General features: G+C 37.0%; 1 pseudogene; it reads left to right on the forward strand.

The window, feature by feature from the left end:
- Nucleotides 1-3,148: 3,148 nt before the first annotated feature.
- On the forward strand, nucleotides 3,149-4,201 carry LOC131402017 (olfactory receptor 9G1-like; annotated as a pseudogene).
- The last annotated feature ends 5,722 nt before the right edge of the window (nucleotides 4,202-9,923 follow it).

Genomic DNA, 9,923 nt, shown 5'->3' on the forward strand with positions numbered 1-9,923 from the left:
CTTAACTCAGAGTACAGTATTCAAAATTGTTACCTATTATTTTTATAAATGATCAAATCCTGGGATAGTTATGAGAATCAGAGAACAAGAGAATCAAGAGACATTAAGTTTAAGATTGAGTCCAGGAGTTCTCAACTTTTTCCCACAGGAAACCCCTTTCATCCCGTGGATTCGTGTTTTCAAAGATTTTGTTCAGCCACAAAATTGTTCTCAGTTTATAACGAGTGATTCATTTAAAATAAACAGCCTACAAAATCTCATAATAAGCCTACTAAGTAAAATGAGGTAAATATTGAACTGATCTATTTTTCCATCAAAAGTAGATGGGAAAGAGTATACTCTAATGAAGGGAAAAGAAAATAAGTTAAATTAATGGGATGTGTGTAATATTAGATAATGAGCAGTGCTAGGGAGATTGACAAAGTGGAAAAGAGATATAAGAAATATCAGAGAAGTAGATTGCAATATGTTGATCAGGGAACATCTGAAAAGGGGTAATATTAGTGGCAATTAAGTCTTGAAGAATGTGAGGGAGATCGCTATCAAGATATCTGAAGAAGAGCATTCTAGTCACAGGGAGGAGCAGCGGCCAAGGCTCTGACCATGTGCTGTTTATCCCATGAATGGAAAGGAGGGCAGCGTGGCGGGAGTGGAGTTAACAGTGGAGGAGAGAACAGGAGAGTCAGATGCAGAAAAGTAATAAGATTGTATGCTTTGTAAGGATTTTGGCTTTTACTATGAATACATTGAGAAGTCATTGGAGTGTTTGAAGAAGAAAAGTAAAATGATCAAACTGGTATATTAACAGGGTCACTCTAGCTGCCTTGTTGAGAGACTCAAGTGCGGTCAGCACAGAAGCAGGGAGGAAGCAGGGAGACCATTAGGAAGCTCTATAATGATGCAAATGTGAGGTAATAGTGGGTTATTCTAGAACCACGGGAGCTGGGAAAAGTTGGTCAGATTCTGAATCTGTTTTGAAGGTAGAATCAAGATGTTTCTGATTAGTCAGCTACAATGTAAAAGACAAAGAGGAACCAAAAATATTCAATGGTTTTCCCTAAACTGAGATAATGCCATTTACTGCAGTGGAGAAATCTGAGAGAAAAGCAGGCTTAAGAAGCATTGTTAGGAACTCTGTTTTTCTTGAAATGCCCAATGGACATCCTGTTAGAGATATTAAGTAGGTATTTGTATCCAGGAGGCTGGAGTTCAGGGAGGAGAAATGGTCAGGAGATTAAAAAAATAATAAGATTCACATATGGAAATCACTTAAAGTCATTAGACTGGATAACTCAACATGGAGTGACTGTGGATGGAAAAGAGAAGAGATCCACAACTTGATTCTGGGCACTCCAAAATTCAAAGCTGGAGGCAATAATGCTGCTGAGAACACACAGCCATGGAAGCAGAAGGAAACTCAGGCAACTCTGATGACCTGGAAACCAAGGGAAGAGAGTATTTCCAGCAGGAAGGACTGATCAACCACGTCAAATGCTGCAGATAAATCAAATCAGAGGAGGACTGAAACGCGGTCATTGGATTGAGTTACATGTGGTCCCTGAACCTAGACGAGGGCACCTTTAGTGGAGGAATAGTAGCAAAAGCTTAGGTGCAACAATCATCTGTTGTTCTATATTTTACTCAGAAATAAGTCAATTTAGTAACTTTGATATTTATTAACATTAATTTGACAGTCTAATAGGAACCAAGGGTTTTTGTGGATTCCAAGAGGAGGGGCATACATACTCATGTTCACTGGGAGTTTTATTTGGCTACAAAACCACTTAGGTTGGTGGGAAGTTAGTGTGACTGGAATTGCCCATGAAGTGTAATATAGATGTATTGTTGCTAGATATATTCCCCATATCCATTTCAGTGGAATATTTATAGTTCTATGTGCAGAGAATCTTGAAGAAGGTGGGCAGATTTCTTTGTCATCAGATGGAATACCAAGTCTCATCATCATATTCTAAGACATATGTTTTCTTCCTGTTATTATTATTAAGGAAAAAATCCTTAATAATAAAAAATTATAAAAGAAGTAAAAATGTAATATCCTGTGTAAGTTTCTAGTACTACGTTACTTATGTAGTACACAGGAATTACTTAAAATTGGCAATTTAGATTATTGGTATATATTTTATTGTTATAATATAGATAAAATACAGTAAATACTGTATACTTTATAATGCCATCATAGTATACCATTCTTCTGTACACTTTTTTCCAAAGCTTTGTATATATCCTCTTTTTTCCTTATAATCTCCTGAGTATTTTCTTATGCATATAGATATTATTATGAAATATGAATTTATAATGGTTGTAGAGTGTCTCAATATATGGAAGTACTGAAATAAAAATAGTTGATTCTTTAAAAAATATATTAAAAATAGGTGAAGTTCAGTATTTCAGATACAAATAAGTAACACTTTAAGCTAAGAAGTCACATATTTAGCAAAAAAAGCAAATTGACATTATGAAGTAGACCAAAGTATAGGAAAATGGAAATTAGAAGGCCATGCTTCCTTTACTTGAACAATCATTCCTAAGGGAAAAAATAAATAACCAACTTCAGAAATTTGGAATTGAATATTGTTAAAGTCGTTGAACAAGGAGGCCATTACAGTGAGGGGGCTCTTATACCTGGTAGCCTATGTAAGCAAACCAATGTCTAAGACAGAGTTAATGCACTTGAATCTGAGAAAATGAAACCTCAGACCAATCACAAACTGCCAGCTAGGTTTTCTGAAATAGAGCAATCATTTAACCTGTAGTCAATCAAATAATTTCCTTGCTTTCCTTTTGTGTCTTCTCTATAAAAACCTGTCCCCTACCTCCTGATGGGGGCGAGCTCCTGACCACTTTTGGTTTGACATTTGCTGGATTCAAATCGATGTAAGCTCAAGCAAACTGTAAGAAATTTTAATGTGCCTATGTTTATCTTTTAACAATATATAGTCATAAAGTCTAAGTGGTCTGTTGCAAAATGAAAATTCTTCATAAAATGAGCACTTACTTTGTTGGATCCTAGATTTCTAGGTTTACCAGTGATATAATGTTATTTATTTACCATATTTTCTATTTATTCAGCACAATGATTCAAGCTGAACTCTCTTTTCTCTTCTCCTAGGTGAGATTCCCTATAGCCATGAACACGGGAAATCACACAGTGACAGAATTCGTCCTGGTGGGCTTCAACAGACCCCATGATGCAGCTGATCCTGTTTGTGGTATTCCTCAGCGTAAATTCTGTGACTGTGGTAGGAAATACCACCCTCATAATGTTGATCTGTAATGACTCCCAGCTGCACACGCCCATATATTTTTTCATTGGGAATCTGTCTTTTCTGATCTCTGGTAATTCCTCTGTCTACACCCCAAAGATCCTAATGACCTGCATCTCTGAAGACAAAAGCATCTCCTTTGCCTGCTGTGTAGCTCAGTTCTTTTTCTCTGGTGGGCTGGCCTGCAGTGAGTGTTATCTGTTGGCTTATGACCTCTATATGGCCATCTGAAAGACACTGCTTTATTCTCAGTCCATATCCATAAAGCTATGTGCATTTTTGGTAGCAGCCTCATACCTTGGTGGCTTTATTAACTGTTCCATCAACACCAAAAGAACTTTTGCTGTGGAATCCTGTAGTAATAATGTCATTGATGACTTTTTATGTGATTTGCTTCCCCTGGCAAGGTTGGCTTGTGGCGGCAAAGGTGGCTACCAGGTTGTGCTGTATTTCCTCCTGGCCACCAACGTCATTACGCCCGCTGTGCTCATATTTGCCTCCTACCTCTTTATCATTGCCACCATCTTGAGGATCCGCTCCACCCAAGGCCGCCTCAAAGCCTTCTCCACATGCTCCTCCCACCTGATCTCTGTCATTTTGCCCTATGGCTCCTTTCTCTACATCTACTCTCATCTCCAAACTAGCTATTCTTTTGATAGGGACAAAATAGTTTCTACATTTTACACTGTGGTATTCTCCATGTTGAATCCCATGATCTGTAGCTTGAGGAATAAGGATGTAAAAGAGGCTCTGAATAAACTCTCCAAATAAATCAGGATTCTCTCCTTCCAAGGAAATGCAAAGACAGTATTTGATCAGGTTACTAGGTTTCAAGAAAAGCTGTCATTGTGTTCCCACATGGTTAAGAATTCTTACAATGCAAGTTAAAGAGTTTTCAGTCTTGATATATGACCATTCACGAGACTTAAGATGACAAATTCAGGGCAATTTACGATATAAAATTTAAGTGTAAAATATAAGTATTTGTATTGAATTTCATATTACTCTAGATTATAAACAAAAACTTACAACCGGAAACTGTCCTCTGCCTTCGTAAAGTAACAGAACAGCCCACTCCTTTAGCATAAGAATATGTCTGGCTGACTGATATACATCGAATAGCATCTATATAATTATTTCTAAGAAATAGGAACAGATACGCTGAATTAATTTTTAATATTTTCCTATTGCTATTAACTAGTTGTAATCACCACATTCCATTCCCTTAACAGAATTTCTTAGGTGTTTTTATACGTACATTTTTCCCCCAGAAGCATTAGCACAAATACCCAGAGGCACCCTTGAAATAACTTAGTACAACTAGACTCAGCAAGCATGATCTCTCCCATCTATATGTCTCTTATATAAGTTCCTCAGTTAAGGAAAAGTCCTCTTAGATAATAATAGAATTCCTATAACATATATTCTTTTTAAGAAACATTAACACATCTAATTGGTGTATTACAGTGGCATAAAATCAGTTATTTAATGCTGTTTACATGAAACTAGAAAATATATCATTCCAGAGGGAAATATCAGTTATAAAAAATAAAATTGGTGTAATAAACCTTTTCTTAAAACATCCTAGTATCATAAGTCCTGATATTTAACTACAAAAAAGATGCTCAAACTACTAGTCAAGAATTCTTATGTTAAGTGTTTTAGGAGAAGCAGCCAAGTCTTATCCTTCAAATCATTATCAATATATACTCAGATACTGTAACTTTCACTGGCCTGAATGTATGGTTACATTTTTTTGTGTATTGATAAGTAATCTTAACTCCAGAATCAAGTCTAAATAACATTACCAAGACCCTAATAAGAAGATAAAGTACAGCTAATAATAATCTTAGGGAGACATAAACATAAATAAGAACCTAATAAAAATGTAATTAAACAAGTGGCATTGATGTTTTAGAAAATGTTTTAGAATACGTTTACGTGCAAGTTTGACAGTAAATGTTTTACTCACTGTTGGGAAGGTTTCATCTCCAGTTTATAGTTGTGAAACGTTAAAAAAAATCTTCCATATTAATTTGAAATTACAATATAAATTCCTAAGGGAATTTTATTACTCAAATCACAAATGAAGTTTGAAGTCTTACAGAAAAGTAGTTTCTAAGTTGTGGCTTTTAGATATATGAGTTTTAATAAACATTTTTTAAAAGTACAAATAGTTTACGGGTGTTCTCCTCCATGCAGAAAATCTCTTGAACTTACATGTTTTAATAAAAAAAAACTCTAATGAGAAGAAGACCATGTTGTTGAGCCCCTGCCGTACGCTGTGGCCACTTGATATGAGGGCCCATTGAACACGAACTGTTGTGTGTGGGGAGGGAGGCTGACTAACATTCACAGACTATGTCACCTCACCCACCTGACTAGTGAGAGCCTCCCAATATATGCATGTTTGGATATAATTGTGTACATATGTGTGAACATAAAGGGTTTAGGACATCTTCTAAAGAAAGTCTATGACTTTGAAGGTTCAATAAAATATGACAGTCTCTCAGCCTCCTCCACAAACCCAGTGACATCAAAATGCATCGTTTATCCCTCAAAGCCTACAACTGCTTAGTGCTAATGTGAGCCTGTGCAACTATACAGTTTTTGAGGCTAGACATTTGTTTTTACTCCAAGCTGATTCCATCCATTTTTTTCCCCAAGACAAAAGTTACTATTCCTGCATCCTTTCTCCAACTTGTCTACCTGTAAAACTCGTTCACTCATGATCTCCACCTTGCAGATCCTCAATTCCTTTGCTCTCAGAGAAAGAGACGAGTTAAAGGTGATCAATTGGGATCCTCACCCTTGCATCTTTCAAGTCTTTGATGAAAACACTAATCTCTACACTTCCCCCAGGGATGTGATATTGCATTTTGTTTACTATCTTAGCAGAGGATGTCTAAGGGGAGCAATTTCAGGGACTTCTACTTGAGCCTTCCAACAGTAATAATGCTCATTCCAAGGGTCAAGGAGGAGGAACTAGAATGAAGATTCTGTTTTATTCTGTATGTCTATGCCCTATGTGATTTCTTGATCTGGGTAAATAACGATCAGCTATATATCTGGTCCCATTGCCTATACCAAGAGATGCACTCAGGCCAAAATTATCTTTCACATTGTTTCCATGAGACCCACCGGTGAGTGTGTACCTCTGGTGTTTGTCCATGTCTGGAGATTAGTGTCACTTCAGAGCCAGTATCTAATAACCCTCAGAAGACTTGAGTACTTCTCCTTTCCCAATGTAGGATTACCCTCATAAATGGCTACAAGCCATCCACAAGAGGGCTTGGAGGAAGATACACAGTGTACACATTGGCCTAGTTTCAGGATTCTTCCTTAAAGGGACCATGCCTCCCCATCATTCTATGGCTTCAGTGGCTGTAAACTAACTTAGGTCAGAGAATTATGTAAGAGGCTGTACTTCCCTGCTAGAACATCTTGAGCTAGTTTTGTCCAAGTAAAAATGGTTTTTGTTTATAAGAAAAATAGCACGTTGGTTGGTTTCCCATCTACTTCATCATTAGGAACCACCTAATCCAAGAGATGTTGCCACAAATGTCTGGACAACAAAATACTTGGTTAGCGTCTAGAGTTTGTGGTGTATATGGGTAATTGTTTGCATCTCATCTCTGACATATGCAGTGCAATCGGCTTTTTGGCTGCCTGTTTGTTTTTACACAGGTTTAAATTTCAGCAGAAGCCAACTCACCACATGCTATTTATAAGCTCTATTTGCTCATGCCTCTGTGCCACAGAAAGCTGATCTCTCAATGTCTTCCCTTCACCCCTCCTTCATTCCATGATGCCATTGGTGATCAGTTAAGTTGGATGTCACTAAAGACCATAGATTTCCAGGGTCCCATTTCCCACTTCAATGAGTTTATAAATCTAATCTTTAAATATGTGAATAATCCAATACCATTTGAATGTTTATCTTCCGAGACTACTTCTAGGATGAGTATCAATTATGAACCTGGCAGGTAGCAGATTGCTAGTTAAACTGGTTAATTTGGGAAGGGATTAATAAAGGGATTATTACAAAGGAATGTGGGTGGTGTGGAGAATTCCCAAGGAAAAGGGTAATAATCCTAGGACCACTAACTTCTGAGAGCTGTTCTTCCTCTATCCCTGAAGGTGCAAGAAGAGAGAGACATGGTGAGCGCTGGAGCGAGAGCTTTGAAGGAGGGTCACCTGGAAGGAGCTGTGGTCTAGGCCCAAGGATGCAGCCAGCTGTGACATGTCTGCAAGCAAGGAGCCTGGGGACAATTACTCTGACCTCACTCTCTTCCCTGCCACTGGCTAAATCCATTAAGTAGATAGAGATCAAAGAAACCCACTGATGGAGTTAACACAGTTGAGCATCCTGGAGCAAAGGGGAGGTTCAAAATGTGGAGAATGAATTTGGAAGGACAATAGAAAAGTTTCAACATATAACAAAAATATCAGTATCATTGAACATATGTGCTTTAATGTGTGATGTATGCATGTGAATAGATATAGTATATGTAATATATGTGCACACATATGTTCAGTTTAGCTTCTACATAATTCAAGAGAGAATGAGGATGAAAATTCAGACTTATTACATTTTCACCAGGAAATTGTAGTCACAAAAAATTTTTCTGCATCATAAAATAATACCCAATTTGTCAATATACAGTCTTGTTTAATTGTCTTGTTAGTTATTTCCCAAGCTATGAAATCCTGAGGGGTTGCAGGAATCTACCACCCTGGGAAACCAGAAACTGATAAAAACAATTCTGGAACAGGCAGATTTGAATTCTGTTGAGGTGATGGTGTGGCTGGGAATTTTAGGTAAATTGCCTAATTCAGATGTTACAGATAGATGGAAAATTTTACTTGTTCCTCACAACCAGTCCAAAGGTCATTTACATCTTAAGATACAATAAGTGCTAAAAAAAGGGCCTTTTGAAATATCTTCACCATCTTCCTATTGCAGTTTCTGAAACTGCTGAGAGTTCACAAGGAGAAGTAGCATTTCTCATTATTACAGACAAAAAAATTAACATTACATAAAAGGACAAGGGAGAAAAAGAAACTAAATACACAAACAAAGAAGCAATCATCAGGAACCACTTACAAAAGAAACATGATTGTCAATATCTCAAGGGCAACTGAGGCAAACGAATGAAGTAGCAAAGATTACTAAAGATTACTAGTCTGAAGGCTAAAAGATATCAAGAAAAGTTTTAATTTATTTCAGTTTGATATTCTTTAAGAAAGCACAAAGGCATATAATATTTTTGAGGAGAATTCCAGACAAGAGATGCTTATCTCTAGACACAAAAAGTTATATTTTAATAATTTTGATGGAAAATGCATTGTTTAGTTTATACAAAAACACAACTTTTGTTGTGGAGAATAATATGTTAGTTTCTTAGCAAACAAAGCTAGATTACCATAGTCATCCTGTTCTGATTACCAGCTACAGAACTCAATTCTTCAACCAGTCTCTACCCAAGGAATTGTGTGCCCTATCTTGTTTTTGTGTTGGCATTAGGATTCCAAGTAGATCTGTTTATAGCTCATCTTTTTAATTGTATAACATTAAGCAACACATCTTTACTTTTGTTAACTCTTTGAGTCTTCCCCACATTGTAATGCAGGCAGGACTCCTGGAATAAAGAATAAGAGTAAGAATACAACTGATATTTATATCAACATTTCAAAGATGTGATTACAAGCAACCTGTTTTACAAGACTTGGGCTACTTAAATGAAAGCAGGTTCCTGGGCCCCACACACAGACTGCTAAATCCTTGTGTGTGCTGAATTCCAGAACCACTGGTTACTGGAGTGTGTATGATGTGCCAGGCACTGTGCTTAGTCCTTATTTGAATTTTCTGCTTTACAACAACCCTAAGGAGATAGAAGTTATCCCCGTCTTACACATGAAGAAATTGAGGCTTTACAATGTTGACTAATGATGGAGAATTTGAATCCCTGTTAACTGCCTGAAAGTCAAATGCTTTTTGTATGATGCCCAGGCTCTCTCTGGTTTGAGCAGTCAGCTCTGATTTCTAAGACATGCTTCCTATCCATCATATATCCATCATATACAATGACAGAAAATCTGTTGCTGACATAAAAAACACCTTCTTCAAAGACCCACTCTATTTGGGCAAACAAGTATTGGGTAAAGTTATTTCATAGGCAGATTTGTTTCTTCCTATTCCTGTCTGCAGGAGTGGTCGAGGGATTACTGGTGACAGGAAATGCATGTGAGATATCAGACAGTTCTGCTGACGTTTTAAGAGTAAATGACATCATTAGATACCTCCCAGAAAATTGATTCTATTGACTTGGTTCTCTTGCAATCCAAGGCTAACCATTCATTCATTCACTCCTTTATTCATTAAATATTTATTGTATGTGTATTATATGCTAGGTACTATTCTAAGCACTGGGCATATAAAAATAATGAAATAGACAAAAAATCCTGCAGTCATGGAGTTTACATTCTAGTGGCCTTCTATCTCTGCTTGACCTCACTCACCCAGTAGACTCATGAAGATCTAGACAGAGTGCTATATAACCACAGGTAATTTTCCCACTCAACGATACTCTCCACTAATTTTCTATCCCTTCATATAATCCCTAGAAGAATCCTATA

The sequence above is a fragment of the Diceros bicornis genome, assembly GCF_020826845.1.
Source record: "Diceros bicornis minor isolate mBicDic1 chromosome 3 unlocalized genomic scaffold, mDicBic1.mat.cur SUPER_3_unloc_1, whole genome shotgun sequence".
NCBI lineage: Eukaryota > Metazoa > Chordata > Mammalia > Perissodactyla > Rhinocerotidae > Diceros > Diceros bicornis.